The following is a 20000-nucleotide window of genomic DNA, read 5'->3' as shown; positions in this document are numbered from 1 at the left end:
ACCACATTAGCAATGTATAGAGTGTATTTCTTTCAAGTTAAGACTAGTTTAAAGTTATCTTCATTGAAAAGTACAGTGCTTTTCCTTCAAAAATAAGGACATTTCAATGTGACCCCAAACTTTTGAACGGTAGTGTATGTATATATATATATATATATATATGACTTCCCAAAAAAAAATAAAAAAATCAAACCAAGCCTTAAAATAACAGCTCCGGATAATCATTCAAATTATTGCACAAACCCACTAATTGAATTAAAGTGTCAAGTGACTAAGTTAAAGAGGGTTGGTAAACATTTAATAAATATAACAGTTAAAATAGTGGGATAAAAAACTGACAGGTGCATAGTAAAACAATCCTACAAAAAACAAACATAAATTGGGAAGATAATCAACTATAACCCAGTGAATACAAAAAATTAAATGACAAATACTACAACATCCTTCACTAAAAAGTGACACGAGATGAAGTGAGTCGCAAGCAGGTCCCTTTAAAGTGCAGGTGCCAACTCACATTTGCGTCAAAAATAGCTGAATGTGCGCCGAAGCTCATAGGTTTTTGCATCCCACGTGCTGCAAGTCAAGTCGTGGTTTAAAACGTTGCGTCACCACACTCTGCCTTTTATTGGTGCAGCTAAGCCTGAACTCTGACTGGCATGTTCCGAAACCCCGTCCTATTATACATGTAAATACATTATTTATGTTTAGTAATTTAAAAAAATGGGATTAGCATATTTAGAGTGTGTGATTGTAAATCAGTTCCTTCTTGCATGTATACACTCCCATCAATCGCTCATTGGAGCCGATGTTCTACATGCAAATGAGCTTCATGGCATGGCCTCTTAACTTCATGTGAGTGATTATGATTGACGACACCTGTTGACTTCTCTGAGGCCATTTAAATAGGACCCATGCGATGCAGTCATTAGACTGGGTTACAAATGGGAAAGTCAAAGGAACTCAGCACAGATCTGAAAAAAACAAATCATTGACTTGAACAAGTCAAGAAAGTCACTTGGAGCCATTTCAAAGCAGCTTAAAGGCCTACTGAAATGACATTTTTTTAAATTTAAACGGGGATAGCAGAGCCATTCTATGAGTCATACTTGATCATTTTGCGATATTGCCATATTTTTGCTGAAAGGATTTAGTAGAGAACAACAACGATAAAGTTCGGAACTTTTGGTCGCTGATAAAAAAAAAGCCTTGCCTATACCGGAAGTAGCGTGACGTCACAGGAGGAAGGATTCCTCACAATTCCCCGTTGTTTACAATGGAGCGAGAGAGATTCGGACCGAGAAAGCGACGATTACCCCATTAATTTGAGCGAGGATGAAAGATTCGTGGATGAGGAACGTGAGAGTGAAGGACTAGAGAGCAGTGCAGGACGTATCTTTTTTCGCTCTGACCGTAACTTAGGTAAAAGGGCTCATTGGATTCCACACACTCTCCTTTTTCTATTGTGGATCACGGATTTGTATTTTAAACCAGTGGTCCCCAACCTTTTTGTAGCTGCGAACCGGTCAACGCTTGAAAATTTGTCCCACGGACCGGTGGGGGGGTGGGGGGTGGGGTGGGGTGTATTTTTTTTTTAAAAAAAAGTTTTTTTTTTTTACATAAATAAATACAATCATGTGTGCTTACGGACTGTATCCCTGCAGGCTGTATTGATCTATATTGATATAGAATGTATATATTGTGTTTTTTATGTTGATTTCATTAAAAAAAAAAAAAAAAAAAGTTTTTTTTTTTTTTTTTAATTCTTGTGCGGCCCGGTACCAATCGGTCCGCGGACCGGTGGTTGGGGACCACTGTTTTAAACCACCTCGGATACTATATCCTCTTGAAAATGAGAGTCGAGAACGCGAAATGGACATTCACAGTGACTTTTATCTCCACGGCAATACATCGGCGAAGCACTTTAGCTACAGAGCTAACGTGATAGCATCGGGCTCAAATGCAGATAGTAACAAAATTTAAAAAAAACCTGACTGGAAGGATAGACAGAAGATCAACAGTACTATTAAACCATGAACATGTAAATACACGGTTAATAATTTCCAGCTTGGCGAAGGTTAACAATGCTGTTGCTAACGAGCCATTGAAGCTAACTTAGCTACGGAGCGGCGGCGGGCGTTGTAGCTTTTGACGACACCCCGGCCGCCATCAGAGTCGGCAAGAAACATATATTTCCCCAAAGTTACGTACGTGACATGCACATAGCGACACGCACGTACGGGCAAGCGATCAAATGTTTGGAAGCCAAAGCTGTACTCACGGTAGCGCGTCTGCTATCCAGCTCAAACACAACACAACCTCCTGATGGTGTTGCTGCAGCCAGCCGCTAATACACCGATCGCACCTACAACTTTCTTATTTGCAGTCTCCATTGTCCATTAAACAAATTGCTAAAGATTCACCAACACAGATGTCCAGAATACTGTGGAATTGTTCGATGAAAACAGAGCAGTTTGTATGGTGACACATTGGGTCCGAATACTTCCGTTGCCGTCGTGACGTCACGCGCATACGTCATCATCCAAAGGCGTTTTTAACCGGAAGTTTAGCGGGAAATTTAAAATTGCACTTTATAAGTTAACCCGGCCGTATTGGCATGTGTTGCAATGTTAAGATTTCGTCATTGATATATAAACTATCAGACTGTGTGGTCGGTAGTAGTGGCTTTCAGTAGGCCTTTAAGGTACCAAGAGCAACTGTGCAGACAATTGTTCGTAAGCATAAAGTGCATGGCACAGTTTTGTCACTGCCACGATCAGGAAAAAAACGCAAGCTATCACCTGCTGCTGAGAGAAAATTGGTCAGGATGATCAAGGGTCAACCGAGAACCACAAAAAAGTAAGCAAAGATTAAGCATTTTATTAACGCATATTATTTCCAGGCTTTCGCGGGCCACATAAAATAATGTGGCGGGCCAGATTTGGCCCTCGGGCCTTGAGTTTGACACAAAATGTAGGATTAGGGCTAAAAAATAGGGCGAGGGGGTGTATTGGGACTGGCCCCTTTGGCTCTTGTAGGATTACTCACTTTATTATTACAACACAGGAGAGCTTGACTGGCCAAGCTGGTGCTGGAGTCCCAGGAACACATTATCACGGCAGTAGGTGGCAAAATGATCACCTGGATAAATCAATAGACGTCCTTGCAAATATTAATACGAATCCATCCATCCATTTTCTACCGCTTATTCCCTTTTGGGGTCGCGGGGGGCGCTGGAGCCTATCTCAGCTACAATCGGGCGGAAGGCGGGGTACACCCTGGACAAGTCGCCACCTCATCGCAGGGCCAACACAGATAGACAGACAACATTCACACTCACATTCACTATGAAACATTAAATGCATTGGCGAAAAAGTGAATGTTGTGTCTAGAGATGTCCGATAATATCGAACTGCCGATATTATCGGCTGATAAATGCTTTAAAATGTAATATCAGAAATTATCGGTATCGGTTTCAAAATTATCGGTATCAGTTTCAAAATGTAAAATGTATGACTTTTTAAAACGCCGCTGAGTACACGGATGTAGGGAAAAGTACAGAGCGCCAATAAACCTTAAAGGCACTGCCTTTACGTGCCGGCCCAGTCACATAATATCTACATCTTTTCACACACACACACACAAGTGAATGCAATGCATACTTGGTCAACAGCCATACAGGTCACACTGAGGGTGTCCATGTAAACAAGTTTAACACTGTTACAAATATGCGCCACACTGTGAACCCACACCAAACAAGAATGACAAACACATTTCGGGAGAACATCCGCACCGTAACACAACATAAACACAACAGAACAAATACCCAGAACCCCTTGCAGCACTAACTCTTCCGGGACGCTACAATATACACCCCTGCCCCTCAACCTCCACATGCTCTCTCAGGGAGAGCATGTCCCAAATTCCAAGCTGCTGTTTTGAGGCATGTTAAAAAAAAATAATGCACTTTGTGACTTCAATAATAAATATGGCAGTGCCATGTTGGCATTTTTCCCCATAACTTGAGTTGATTTATTTTGGAAAACCTTGTTACATTGTTTAATGCATCCAGCGGGGCATCACAACAAAATTAGGCATAATAATGTGTTAATTCCACGACTGTATATATTGGTATCGGTTGATATCGGAATCAGTAATTAAGAGTTGGATTATATCGGATATCGGCAAAAAAAGCCATTATCGGACATCTCTAGTCGTGTCTTTGCCTCAATCTTTGTTACATTGTTGAAATCAAATCACGATCATGTGACGCACCTAGTGGCCGATTAACTTCTGGGCTGTTTTCTTCTCTTTCCTTTCTCATGTTCGTCTCTTTACAGTCGACAACCTTTGTTCAAACAAGTGCTTCTGGTACAAGACTCAAAAAAAAAAAAAGGCCAAAAGAAAAAAGAATGTGATTGTTTCCATCTGAGCTCTCACATAATAACCATCCCGTGTGACTTCAAGCGGAAAATTGTTTGAATATTGGTTCCTTTGATTGTTGAGTTAACCGTACCATTATCCTCTAAAGGTGTTCGTCCAACCTCTTTCTCTCCTTTCCTCTCGCAGTGCACGCCCATCGCTGGCCACGGATTTGTGTTGGACAAGTACAGGTGCCAGTGCAGGAGGGGATTTTACCATCCCAGCCGTGTGGCGCTCAACGGCTTTAAAAGTAGGTGACAAAAGCCTCTGTGGTGTGACACAACTCCATGTCAGCAGTGTATTCTTATTTCATATTCTTGTTCTGACTATGAAAGAGTATCCTGGGATTTGTGTGCAGGATTTAGTCAATTATTTTTGCTGTGGTGTACAGTGCTCGAGTCCCAGTTACATAAACACAGAAGGTTGGAAGGAAGGGTTCGGACTTATTTCAGAGGACAAAAACAAGCCCTCCTTATTCTTTAATTATAGACAATCCGTAGAATTATATCCAAATCTGCTTAACCACAACTTTTTCATCTCAAATACCGTATTTTTGGACTATAAAGCGCACTTAAAATCCTTTCATTTTCTCGCCTTATGATTAAAGGCCTCACCTTTTCTCCTCCAAACATATTGCTGGGTATTGTGGCCAAACAGCTCCATTTTTGTTTCATCTGACATCACTTGGACAAAGATAAGACCTTCTGGAGGAAAGTTCCGTGGTCAGATGAAATTGAATTGAGCCGTTTGGCCACAATACCCAGCTATATGTTTGGAGGAGAAAAGGTGAGGCCTTTAATCCCAGGAACACCATCCTACCGTCAAGCATGGTGGTGGTAGTATTATGCTCTGGGCCTGTTTTGCTGCCAATGGAACTGGTGCTTTACAGAGAGTAAATGGGACAATGATAAAGGAGGATTACCTCCAAATTCTTCAGGCCGGAGGTTGGGTCTTGGGCGCAGTTGGGTGTTCCGACAGGACAATGACCCCAAACACACATCAAAAGTGGTAAAGGAATGGCTAAATCAGGCTAGAATGAAGTTTTTAGAATGGCCTTCCCAAGGTCCCTGACTTAAACGTGTGGACAATGCTGAAGAAACAAGTCCATGTCAGAAAAACCAACACATTTAGCTGAACTGCACCAATTTTGTCAAGAGGAGTGGTCAAAAATTCAACCAGAAGCTTGTGGATGGCTACCAAAAGCGCCTTATGGCAGTGAAACTTGCCAAGGGACATGTAAGCAAATATTAACATTGCTGTACGTATACTTTTGACCTTGATACTTTTAAGTTTGATTCATAAAAGAACCAAACTTCATGAATGTTTTTTGTGACCAACAAGTATGTGCTCCAATCACTCTATCACAAAAAAAATAAGAGTTGTAGAAATGATTGGAAACTCAAGACAGCCATGATAGTATGTTCTTTACAAGTGTATGTCAACTTTTGATCGCGACTGTACGTGTAAACTGCAAGATGACGCTAATAAACAACACCAAAACTTTAGATGTTCCATTGAAAATATAGAACATTACACACGGCGCTCAAAAATCTGTCAAAATGTTTTTAGTACGACTTCGGTAAGCTATGAAGCCGCACCGCTTCATGGATTGTCGGCACATTAACCATACAAGTATTATTATGGTGTGTGTATAAGGACCGCAAAATGGCACCTATTAGCAGACATATTATCTGGCGTTTTGGTTCGCAATATTATGCAAAACCAACTTTTCTTACCTTCTGGTACCTGCTGATCTGTATTTGGGATCTGCATAAGTCCTGAAAATGTGCGTGCGTTCGCCATTGTAGTCCGTGAAAATAGACCTGAATAGACCAGAAGTAAGCACAACCAGAAATAATACCTACACAGGGCGCTTCGGGAAAATACCCTCAAAAAATTTGAGGGGCCTGCTATCTCTGCACTGAACCTCTGGCCTGTGGTCGACTGAAGCCGGCATACTTCTAAGATGGCGCCAGGTATCCAAATCCATGATTTTCAGGTTTAAACATACCAAATTAGCTAAAAAAAATCTAGCATAAACGTTAGCATGCTAATATAAGAGACGTTAGTATACTTCTAAGATGGCGCCAAGTATCCAAATCAATGATTCTCAGGTATAGACATGCAGATTTAGCTAAAAAGCTAGCATAAAAGGTTAGCATGATGACATAAGAGAAGTTAGCGTACTTTTAAGATAGCACAAAGTTTAAAAATACACAATTTTTAAGTGTTAACATACGATAATTAGCTAGAAATTTAGCATAAACATTAGCATGCTAATATAAAAGACGTTAGCATACTTCTAAGATGGCGCCAACTATCAAAATCAATGATTCTTAGGTATAAACATGCAGATTTAGCTAAAAAGCTAGCATGAAAGGTTAGCATGATGACATAGGAGAAGTTAGCGTACTTTTAAGATAGCGCAAAGTTTAAAAATGCACAATTTTTAAGTGTAAACATACGAAATTAGCTAAAGATCTTAACTACACTATATTGCCAAAAGTATTTGGCCACCCATCGAAATGATCGGAATCAGGTGTCCTAATCACTTAGCCCGGCCACAGGTGTATTAAATCAAGCACTTAGGCATGGAGACTGTTTCTACAAACATTTGTGAAAGAATGGGCCGCTCTCAGTGATTTCCAGCGTGAAACTGTCATGGGAGGCCACCTGTGCGACAAATCCAGTCGTGAAATTTCCTCGCTCCTAAATATTCCAAAGTCAACTGTCGGCTTTATCATAAGAAAATGGAAGAGTTTGGGAACAACAGCAACTCAGCCACCAAGTGGTAGGCCACGTAAACTGACAGAGGGGTCAGCGGATGCCGAAGCGCATAGTGCAAAGACTTTCTGCACAGTCAGTTGCGACAGCGCTCCAGACCTTCCAATTAGCCCACGTACAGTACGCAGAGAGCTTCATGGAATGGGTTTCCATGGCCGACAGCTGAACCTAAGCCATACACCACCAAGTCCAATGCAAAGCGTGGGATGCAGTGGTGTAAAGCACGTCGCCACTGGACTCTAGAGCAGTGGAGACGCCTTCTCTGGAGTGATGAATCACACTTTTCCATCTGGCAATCTGATGGACCAGTCTGGGTTTGGAGGTTGCCAGGAGAACGCTACATTTCGGACTGCAATTCTATGCTCCCAACCTTGTGGGAACAGTTTGCAGCGGGCCCCTTCCACTTCCAACAAGCAAGGTCCATAAAGACATGGATGACAGAGTCTGGGGTAAATGAACTTGACTGGCCTGCACAGAGTCCTGACCTGAACCCAACAGAACACCTTTGGGATGAATTAGAACGGAGACTGAGAGCCAGGCCTTCTCGACCAACATCAGTGTGTGATCTCACCAATGCGCTTTTGGAAGAATGGTGGAATATTCCTATAAACGCACTCCGCAACCTTGTGGACAGCCTTCCCAGAAGAGTTGAAGCTGTAATAGCTGCAAAAGGTGGACCGACATAATATTGAATCCTATGGGTTAGGAATGGGATGGCACTTCAAGTTCATATGTGAGTCAAGGCAGGTGTATATAGTGTATTTCTAGTTGTGGTCTGAACAGTTACGTGGTGTTTCATGACCTGGCTTGATTCTAATGACCGCATTCACTGTGACACCTTTGACTGAGAGCACTGCAGTGTCCTCAGGCAGGAAGCTTGGCTCTGATGATTACTGAAATAATCAAGCAGCTGCAGGGGTTCTCATCCCTGACTCCGGCAATACTGTGCCCCCCCCCCCCCCCCCCACCCCCCCGGGGCCATGATATGCTAAGCCGGAGCTTTATTGTAATTCAGCACGACGAGGCGGAGAGGCCCGCGGGCTCATTGTGTGAGGAAATCACCGTGGTTCACGGGAGCTGGTGACCCTGATAGCCTCCTTTTGGAAAAGTGTCTGCGGTATCCTTTGTGCACACCTGAAGATCAGACGGATCAGAAAACGACTGTTCCCTAGCAACACGCCGTGAGGATGCACATCACAGGGGAGCGATGATAGCGATGGAAAGACTCTGATATTATAAAAAAAAAAAAAAAACCTTATCACACTTGACGAGTGTCCAAAACTTTGGCTGTTGCCCAGGCAACCAGACATCTTATGTCACATGGTGCATATACACTGTGCTATTTCGCCACCTTTTGTTATCTTTTGTGGCAATCCAGAAAGTGGGGGAAGTTTTTAAATATACTGCTTAAGGTCGCCTCCCAGTGATACCACTGACATACACTTAACAGGAGCCAGGCGTGCCAAGTTGAACAAAGTTTGAATGCACATAAATGGTATCAAAGTCTTTTCTCCAGCAGAACGTGACTTTTCAGTCACGTCCGTATCCTCTCCCCCCTACGGCTCCCGGCCGCTTACTGTTAAAGACAACAGATGATTAGATTAACACGTACCACCTGTGAAATCTAATCACCTGCCAGCTGTGTCTCGCCGTCAGCACTGCCACGCCCCCCCTCCCGTCTGATGGTGCTCTGTCCTCAGCACCATGGACAGAGGCGGTGACCTTTGCTCCTGCAGGCACATCTCCCTCCACATATACATTGTAAATACAATCTTTAAAATTTAAGTTTCTTCATAAAAACTGCCGGATAAAGTAGGATCCCCAAAACCAGGAGGCAAATAGCATGTGCAACATGTAAAATTGATTGAACTATCAGTGGGGGTGTCATAGTTGACCTACCAAGACTGTCAATCAATCAATCAATCAATGTTTATTTATATAGCCCTAAATCACAAGTGTCTCAAAGGGCTGCACAAGCCACAACGACATCTGCGGTTCAGCGCCCACATAAGGGCAAGGAAAAACTCACCCCAATGGGACGTCGATGAGAATGACTATGAGAAACCTTGGAGAGGACCACAGATGTGGGTACCCCCCCACCCCCCACCCCCTCTAGGTGAGACCGGATGCAATGGACGTCGAGTGGGTCTGACATAATATTGTGAAAGTCCAGTCCATAGTGGATCTAACATAATAGTGAGAGTCCAGTCCATAGTGGATCTAACATAATAGTGAGAGTCCAGTCCATAGTGGATCTAACATAATAGTGAGAGTCCAGTCCATAGTGGATCTAACATAATAGTGAGAGTCCAGTCCATATATACCGTAATTTCCGGACTATAAGTCGCACCTGACTATAAGCCGCACCAGCTAAATTTAGGGGAAATATATATGTATATATATATATATATATATATATATATACATATACACACACACACAGCCCTTGGGCCGTGGTTTTGGTACCCCTGCTGTCAGAAAGTGTTTTAGTCTTATCTTATTCTGACGCAGTTTTGAGATGTTAGATTTCATGTGCTCTTAATTTGGCGATCTAGTCTGAGACGTAATTTCCTGTTTGTAGCGTTTCTGCGTAATATGGGCTCTTGGGTGATTGTGTAAACAGCATAGTGTGCGTTCCTGACTAAAATACCACACACGCCCACACACCTATACCACACTTGTTCAACTTCACCATTAAAGAGTGCCTGAAAGCCTCTCTGTGCCCTACTTTCTGACCGGAGTCCCTGTCCTAAGAAGATATCAGACCAGCATTCCGCATCCAGAGTAACCTACTCTATCACACCTGCATTAGAACGTCAATAATCTCAGACAAATAGACTTCTGTATCACCCACTGAAGACTTTTAGAAAGGCAGTCTGGGAGAACAGACTTGACACGGTGTACTACAACACTCACACATGAGTGATTAAGAATTCAGTGTCACCATCCTTCTTTCTGCTTTCTCTTCATTACTCCCTCATCTCCCTAATTAGAGCGTTTGTGTTTTAATCATCGCTGCAATATTTTGATGTATTGGACTGTTGAGCTGTTGCTTGTTGGAACTAATTGATTTATATGACTCCGCTTAGCGGTTGAAAGTGACAACTCTTTAAAGGTTCTAATGAGCGTGGGGGATTCTTTAAAAGGCCCCTGTTGCAAATATTCAGAGGTGTAACTAAACCCCCCCCTGTTGTCAGGTAAGCAGCAGGACGACACGTCTGATGTTTCCACCAAGTGCCTTCCTTGCCACGAGGGCTGTCTCTACTGCAGAGACAACACGCCCTGCCTCGCCCAGGGAGGACAGCGGGCTGCGGCTCGCTGTGGCCTCTTTCCAGGGTTTTGTGCATGGTGCTGGACTTGGCCACTATGGTGGCAGTTCTACCACCTCAGAAGAAATAAGGTAAGGCGATAAAGCCCCTTGCTCAGGAGTAAGGGGGTGACGGGATCACAGTCCCATTATTATTATACAGTAGTAAGGGGATTCATATGGCCCTATTCGTCACGGTTTACCTGACACATGAAACGTGACTGGGGAGGGAGATGTCAGTGCTGCCTGCAGGAGCAAAGGTCACCGCCTCTGTCCATGGTGCTGAGGACAGAGCACCATCAGACGGGGGCGTGGCAGTGCTGACGGCGAGACACAGCTGTAAGCGGCCGGGAGCAGGAAGAGAGAGAGGATACGGACGTGGCTGGAGAAAGAACTTTGTTAAAGCAATTGATCATTAAAAACTTTGTTAAAACTGCACACTTGGCTGTTGTGCCGTGTCAAAAATGGGACTGCCAGGAAGCGACTTCCACAGTGACCAATTGAGAGGTTGCACTATCTACTTTTGCCGCCAGATGGCTAAAGTGTTGAACATCTTAAAATGTGTTTGTGGCAATTGCAACTTTGACCATAACGTCAGTTGCTATGTAGAGTGACGCTTCCCATCATTTTCAGCAGACTTCATTGCAAAATTATTATTCCTCTCACGCGAGATCTGCCCAAGAATGGGACCACATGAATCCCTTCCCTACTGTATATTATTTGCATAATTGGCCGAGACGTACATGCATGTAATAGTAATATACCCAGCAGGCACAAGACATTGATACAACGTTGACATGTCCTTTAAAACTGACTTTGAAACAACGTTGCAAAATAGCTATGGCCTGGGAACGCCTCGGGATCCCCCGGGAGGAGCTGGACGAAGTGGCTGGGGAGAGGGAAGTCTGGGCTTCCCTGCTTAGGCTGCTGCCCCCGCGACCCGACCCCGGATAAGCAGAAAAAGATGGATGGATGGATGGATGGATGGACCACTACATTCAGTTGTAACGACAAGCTACATTTACGGACAGTCCCATTATAATGTGTTAACGAGCGAGGGGGAGCGCCAAATCTATTCGTGGCGGCCCAAATAAATGAACGAATAGATATACCCCTAAATGAGTTATGATATTACTGATATACGCAATATTGCGATATTATAGGATGTCTCGCAGCTAGACTGCACCTGAAAACACACCTGTCTTTCTTCTACAGAGCATCCGCACATCTGGATTCATTCTGCTGGAGGCAATGTTGTTTGGGGCTTTACTGCTGTACTTCCCTGTAAGTAGACACCTTTCCTACTGTCTCAGTCACTTTGCAGCTTGCACGCATTTTGCCTTATATTTTTTATTTTTTATTTTTCCTGAACCATTTATTTTGGTCACAAAAATCACACGTAATGTTAGTGGTTCTCGTAAAAGAATGTACAAAACCCAAAACCGGTGAAGTTGGCACGTTGAGTGAATGGTAAATAAAAACAGAATACAATGATTTGCAAATCCTTTTCAACTTATATTCAATTGAATAGACTGCGAAGACAAGATACTGAACGTTCGAACTGGTAAACATTGTTATTTTTTGTAAATAATAGCTCATTTGGAGTTTGATACCTGTAGCATGTTTCAAAAAAGCTGGCACAAGTGGCATAAAAGACTGAGAAAGTGAGAAATGCTCAAAGCTATAAAATGGGACCCATAACCTCCCTGCTTGGCACTCAGCAACAAAGGGTTGGAGTTGGGGGTTAAATCACCAAAATGATTCCCAGGCGCGGCGCCGCTGCTGCCCACTGCTCCCTAAGGGGATGGGACAAATGCAGAGGACAAATTTCACCACATCTAGTGTGTGTGTGACAATCATTGGTACTTTAATCTTTAATCTTAATCTTACACACTTATTTGGAACATCCCGCAGGTGAACAGTCTAATTGGGAACAGGTGGGTGCCATGATTGGGTATAAAAGCAGCTTCCATGAAATGCTGAGTCAAGGATGGGGCGAGGGTCACCACTTTGCGTTGAACAGTTTAAGAACAACATTTCTCAACCAGCTATTGCAAGGAATTTAGGGATTTCACCGTCTACGGTCCGTAACATCATCAAAAGGTTCGGAGAATCTGGAGAAATCACTGCACGTTAGTGGCAACGCCGTGACCTTCGATCCCTCAGGCGGTACTGCATCAAAAAGCGACATCAGCGTGTAAAGGATATCACCACATGGGCTCAGGAACACTTCAGAAAACCATTGTCAGTAACTACAGTTGGTCGCTACATCTGTAAGTGCAAGTTAAAACTAGGGATGATGTTTGATAAGAAATTATCGAGTTCGAGCCTATTATCGAATCCTCTTATCGAACCGATTCCTTATCGATTCTAGATAGGTTGTTGTATATGGAAAAAAACACACAATATTTGGTTTAACAAAAGCTCACTTTTATTATATAATAAAACAATTTAATCTAATAAATAAATAAATATTGACTGTTACCCCCCTAAAAAAATAAAATAAAAAAAATAAATATTGACTGTTGTTACCCAAAGTATATTAAGTGGGATTTTTCAGAAAAACAAATATATACAGTAACACAAAAACAACCTGTCTCTGTGATCACTATAAGTGTATAAATAATAATATAGTGTTAAATAAAATCAGTCCCTTGGGCACAAAACTGAAAATAATACAGCTCTCCAAAAAGTGCACTTCTGCTGCTATTTGACATAACTGTTTGTTATGATGCTTTGACATTTTTGCACTTTATTTTATTTATTTATTGAAAAAAAATTATATGAAGAGAAAAGTTATTTGCAAATATGGTTACAATGCTAAAAAATGAAAAGTTAAAGCTAAAAAAAAAAAGAAATACACTTTATTGAGTTAACATTATTTCTTTATAGGGGGAAAGATGTTATGAGCGAGGGAATATTACAACAACTACACTACCCAGCATGCAACGGGAGTGACGAGCATGCGCGGTAGCCCCGAAAAGTGTTGTTGCATATCGTCACCCGGCAGCTAAGAATGAGGTTAAGAGCACGCTGTGAAAGTAAACATCAAGAACTCAGCCAACACGCCTCGTCTGCATTATTTATAATTAGACAGACAACACATTTACAGTGTGATTTTGTTTTGTTTACAAGGAAAGAAAAACAAAAGTTAAAAAAGGGAGATGTCATATATGTATGTGCTGCGGTTGCTTAAGGAACATTGCGACAGCTGCCGTAAAGGAGGTGCGTTGCTAGCCTGGTTGCTATGTTTCCGGTTGGTCGTAAATGTGTTTGTACCCTGCTCAAATCTCTCAGTAAAGTTAGGATTATACTTTTTGTTTTGAACTTTATTACACCTTGGAGCGCTTTTTCCCCGTCCATTTTTTTCCTGCTTTCGCTATCTGCGCCTAATGACTGAGCTACGCGACGCCATTTCTTGTGATGTCACACGGAGCATTTCTGGTCGGGACGGGATTCGTTCCGAGGGATTCGAATAAAGAACCAACTCTTTTTCTTTACTACAGTGGTCTCGATAACGGGTACCGGTTCTCAAAAAGGGATTCGAGTCCGAGGACTCGGTTCTTTTCTTATCGAACAACCGGGAAAACCGGTTTCGAGTATCATCCCTAGTTAAAACTCTACTATGCAAAGCAAAAGCCATTTATCAACAACACCCAGAAATAATTCCACCTGAAAAGCTTCAAAAATGTGTCTCCTCAGTTCTCAAACGTTTACTGAGTGTTGTTAAAAGGAAAGGCCATGTAACACAGTGGTAAAAATGCCCCTGTGCCAATTTTTTTTGCAATGAATTGCTGCCATTAAATTCTAGGTTAATGATTATTTGCAAAAAAAATTTAGTTTCTCAGTTGGACTATTAAATATCTTGTCTTTGCAGTCTATTCAATTGAATATAAGTTGAAAAGGATTTGCAAATCATTGTATTCTGTTTTTGGAGGTGGGAGGAAGCCGGAGTACCCGGAGGAACAAGGAAATTTCACGACTGGATTTGTTGCACAGGTGGCATCCTATGACAGTTCCACGCTGGAAATCACTGAGAGCGGCCCATTCTTTCACACATGTTTGTAGAAACAGTCTCCATGCCTAAGGGCTTGATTTTATACACCTGTGGCCGGGCCAAGTGATTAGGACACCTGATTATGATCATTTGGATGGGTGGCCAAATATTTTGACAATATAGTGTACTTTGCGTATTGTTAATACAATTGGATATGGTTTAATGGAAACAACAAAACACAAATAAGCATATAAAGTCAACTTGTTTCGCACACACCTTCCTCAGCAGCCTGCCTTTAGGCTGGAAGCAGGTGGACGGGCTTAGGCGTTATCAGAGAGATCAGCGCGAGGCGAACGGGGGATTCGCACGTTTGCTATTTTTGCTCAAAAGAGAGAGCCTGAGAGGTAAATAGTCGCGCTGCTCCTGTGTCGTCTTGTGAAAGACACTTAGCACCTGGCATTTCTGTCGCTGCAGAAGTTTGCCTTCACGTGCCAGGATGTTCAAAAAGGACGTCTTCATTCAGCCTCCCCAGTCGCACCAAAAATAGCCGCCCTCAAATATCTATGAGCACACCCGGGAGGGTGTCTCCCACTCCTTTTTGCTACCTTTTTAAGTGTGCCTCTACCTCTCCCCGCAGGTTCTGCTTTCATGCTCCCCTCTTCATCTCTTCTTCTTGTGCGCCGTGCAGTTGCACGGGCGGCAGATACGGCGTTTCCGTTCTTTTGCCGCCATCCGCCGAGCGCGGTTGCAGCTGCTCCGTCCCGGCGCTCGATGCATTTTTAAACAGTCCATCAAGTTCTGGCAACCGCTTGTTTTAAAAATACTGTACATCTGCTGATTAATTGATGGCGCTGGCTCAGGGGGAGGGGGCGGCATGGAAACCAGGGAGGGCCGCCGTAAAAATGTGACTTGAGGTGACACTTCATATTTTTTTTCAAACAGGCCGTGTTTGAGAGACCTTCCATCTTCATCATGTCCGATTAACCCGCGTGGATTTGCGTGGCCGCGTTCGTGTACGTGGGCGGGAGAAACGGCGTGGCCTACTTTCGCCTCCTATTTGCAAAAGTGATTCATTGTTGGAGTGTGGAGGGGAAGGTCTGGAGGAGTGGATGGCAGAAAAGAGATGAGAGGCATCAAGACGCAGTACATAATGGAACAGTACACACGCAGGAAAATGTTCAGTTGAATACAAATATCATGAGACCAAAAAACATTAAGGTTTGGCAGCGCTGTCGTGGCTGCTGGTTGCAGGAGCTATGTGCTCTTTAAGGCCTACTGAAATGAATTTTTTTTATTTAAACGGGGATAGCAGATCCATTCTATATGTCATACTTGATCATTTCGCGATATTGCCTTATTTTTGCTGAAAGGATTTAGTACAGAACATTGACGATAAAGTTCGCAACTTTTGGTCGCTGATAAAAAAAGCCTTGCCTGTACCGGAAGTAGCGTGACGTCACAGGAGGAAGGACTTCTCACAATTCCCCATTGTTTACAATGGAGCGAGAGCGATTCGGACTGAGAAAGCGACGATTACCCCATTAATTTGAGCGAGGATGAAAGATTCGTGGATGAGGACCGTTAGAGTGAAGGACTAGAATGCAGTGCAAGACATATCTTTTTTTCGCTCTGACCGTAACTTAGGTACAAGCTGGCTCATTGGATTCCACACTCTCTCCTTTTTCTATTGTGGATCACAGATTTGTATTTTAAACCACCTCGGATACTATATCCTCTTGAAAATGAGAGTCGAGAACGCGAAATGGACATTCACAGTGACTTTTATCCCCACGACAATACATCGGTGAAGCACTTTAGCTACGGAGCTAGCGTGATAGCATCGTGCTTAACTGCATATAGAAACAAAGGAAATAAACCCCTGACTGGACTTATAGACAGAAAATCAACAATACTATTAAACCATGGACCTGTAAATACACCGTTAATGCTTTCCAGGCTGGCGAAGGTTAGCAATGCTGTTGCTAACGACGCCATTGATGTAACCTAGCAACCGGACCTCACAGAGCTATGCTAAAAACATTAGCTCTCCACCTACGCCAGCCAGCCCTCATCTGCTCATCAACACCCGTGCTCACCTGCTCACCTGCGTTCCAGCGATCGACGGTGCGACGAAGGACTTCACCCGATTACAGATGCGGTTGGCGGCCCGGAGACGAAGGAAGTTAAGGTGAGTTCAGCGGCTAGCGCGTCTGCTATCCATCTCTGTTCTCCTGGTTGTGTTGCTGTAGGCCGCCGCTAATACACCGATCCCACCTACAGCTTTCTTATTTGCAGTCTCCATTGTTCATTAAACAAATTGCAAAAGATTCACCAACACAGATGTCCAGAATACTGTGGAATTTTGAGATGAAAACAGAGTTTTTTGTATAGGATTCAATGGGTCCGTATACTTCCGTGCCAACCCTTGACGTCACGCGCATACGTCAGCATAAAAAAACATTTTTAACCGGAAGTGTGGCGGGAAATTTAAAATTGCACTTTATAAGTTAACCCGGCCGTATTGGCATGTGTTGCAATGTTAAGATTTCATCATTGATATATAAACTATCAGACTGCGTGGTCGGTAGTAGTGGCTTTCAGTAGGCCTTTAAAATGTAATATCGGAACTTATCGGTATCGGTTTCAAAAAGTAAAATTCATGACTTTTTAAAACGGCGCTATACGGAGTGGTTCACGGACATAGAGAGAAGTACAGAGCGCCAATAAACCTTAAAGGCACTGCCTTTGCGTGCCGGCCCAATCACATAATATCTACGGCTTTTCACACACACACACACACACACACACACACACACACACACACACACACACACACACACACACACACACACACACACACACACACACACACACACACACACACACACACACACACACACACACACACACACACACACACACACACACACAAGTGAATGCAAGGCATACTTGGTCAACAGCCATACAGGTCACACTGAGGGTGTCCGTATAAACAACTTTAACACTGTTACAAATATGCGCCACACTGTGAACCCACACCAAACAAGAATGACAAACACATTTCGGGAGAACACAACATAAACACAACAGAACAAATACCCAGAACCCCTTGCAGCACTAACTCTTCCGGGACGCTACAATATACACCCCCCGCTACCCCCTACCCTCCCCACCTCAACCCCGCCCCCCCAACCCATACCTCCTCATGCTCTCTCAGGGAGAGCATGTCCCAAATTCCAAGCTGCTGTTTTGAGGCATGTTAAAAAAAATAATGCACTTTGTGACTTCAATAATAAATATGGCAGTGCCATGTTGGCATTTTTTTCCATAACTTGAGTTTATTTATTTTGGAAAACCTTGTTACATTGTTTAATGCATCCAGCGGGGCATCACAACAAAATTAGGCATAATAATGTGTTAATTCCACGACTGTATATATCTGTATCGGTTGATATCGGAATTGGTAATTAAGAGTTGGACAATATCGGAATATCGGCAAAAAAGCCATTATCGGACATCCCTAGTGTTTTTTCAACCTTTTTTGAGGCGAGGCACATTTTTTTAATTGAAAAAATGCGGAGGCACACCAACAGCAGAAAACATTAAAACATTAAACTCAGCAGACAGTAAAAAGTTGTTCTGGCAATTGTTGGATATGAATTCAAACCATAACTAAGCATGCATCACTATAGCTCTTGTCTCAAAGTAGGTGTACTGTCACCACCTGTCACATCACCCCCTGACTTATTTAGAGTTTGTTGGTGTTTTCCTGTGTGTAGTGTTTTAGTTCTTATCTTGTGCTCCTATTTTGGTGGCTTTTCCTGTTTTGTTGGTATTTTCCTGTAGCAGTTTCATGTCTTCCCTGAGCACTGCTCCCCGCACCTGCTTTGTTTTAGCAATCAAGACTATTTCAGTTGTTTTTATCCTTCTTTGTGTAGAAATTGTTGATTGTCATGTCATGTTCGGATGTACTTTGTGGACGCCTTCTCTGCTCCACAGTAAGTCTTTGCTGTCGTCCAGCATTCTGTTTTTGTTTACTTTTTAGCCAGTTCAGTTTTAGTTTCGTTCTGCGTAGCCTTCCCTGAGCTTCAATGTCTTTTCTTAGCGGCACTCGCCTCCTGTTTATTTTTGGTTTAAGCGTTAGATACCTTTTGACCTGCACATTGTGACCACGACAAAGCAATTAGCTACCTGCTGCCATCTACTGATATGGAAGAGTATTACACGGTTACTCAGCCGAGCTCCAGACAGCACAAACACTTAACGGCACATTATTTGCGTATTATAATTACTGGTTTGCAAAAAATATTTTAACCCAAATAGGTGACATTTGAAAAACACTTATAGTGTGTAGCACTGCAGAGGCTGTCGAGGTGTATGTGGCTGTGAATCGTCCGCAATGACTTGTCCAGGGTGTACCCCGCCTTCCGCCCGAGTACAGCTGGGATAAGCTCCAGGTCCCCCTGCTACTTCAAAAGGGACAAGCGGTAGAAAATGGATGTATGGGTTGTCTATGCATGGTGCAATCGTATTTACGCAATATTTTAAAAGTACCACTGATAGTCACACACACACTAGGTGTGGTGAAATGACCCTCTGCATTTGACCCATCCCCTTGTTCCACCCACTGGGAGGTGAGGGGAGCAGTGAGCAGCAGCGGTGGCCGCGCTCGGGAATCATTTTCAAACCCCGGCCGAGTCATACCAAAGACTATAAAAATGGGACCATTACCTCCCTGCTTGGCACTCAGCGCCAAGGGTTGGAATTGGGGGTTAAATCACCTAAAAATTATTCCCGGGCGCGGCCACCGCTGCTGCTCACTACTCCCCTCGCCTCCCAGGGGGTGAACAAGGGGATGAGTCAAATGCAGAGGGTAATTTCACCACACCTAGTGTGTGTGTGACTATCAGTGGTACTTTAACTTTGTTTTTTGCAATATTTATATGCATTTTAATTGTGTTTTATATATTGTATGTTCTGTACTTATCGTGATTTTTATTATTAATATTTTCAATATTTTATGTTTCCGTTTTTTTGCACTATTTATATGCATTTTAACTGTGTTTTTATATTGTATGTCATGTACTTATTGTGATTTTTATTATTATTATTATTTTTAATCTTTTCCTTTTCTGTTTTAACTCGTACAGCACTTTGGGGCAGTCGTCGTCTGTTTTAAAAATTGACCATTACCTAGTCAAATGAGTATTGAAGTCCTAAACTTGACCCCGGGTTGCAGAGACGGCAGGGCAGGCCTAACACAGATACAAATGTATTTACTGGGAACAAGTGCAGGTAGGAGAAGTTATGCAGCTAGGAAGTGCACAAAAGAGTCTACACTTGTTGAGGTAGCTGGCAAAAAATAATCCAACCCTGTCTAAAGGAACAAAACCCAAACTGTCATGGAGGATCATACCAAGGTATTTACAGGCGTGACATACAGTATATAGGAACAACACAGTGGTATATGGTAGGAGATGACAGCAAGAGGTG

General features: G+C 42.9%; 1 long non-coding RNA gene and 1 pseudogene across 1 annotated transcript in view; one reads left to right on the top strand and one right to left on the bottom strand.

The window, feature by feature from the left end:
- The window catches only part of LOC133665064 (metabotropic glycine receptor-like), a 118043-nt pseudogene that overhangs the window by 51680 nt on the left and 46363 nt on the right, over positions 1 to 20000 (top strand).
- The window catches only part of LOC133665066 (uncharacterized), a 51453-nt gene that overhangs the window by 21938 nt on the left and 9515 nt on the right, over positions 1 to 20000 (bottom strand). The gene's annotated exons all lie outside the window — the stretch shown is intronic.

This window comes from Entelurus aequoreus, linkage group LG14 (assembly GCF_033978785.1).
Source record: "Entelurus aequoreus isolate RoL-2023_Sb linkage group LG14, RoL_Eaeq_v1.1, whole genome shotgun sequence".
Classification (NCBI taxonomy): Eukaryota; Metazoa; Chordata; class Actinopteri; order Syngnathiformes; family Syngnathidae; genus Entelurus; species Entelurus aequoreus.
This window is presented reverse-complemented; position numbering and strand designations above follow the sequence as displayed.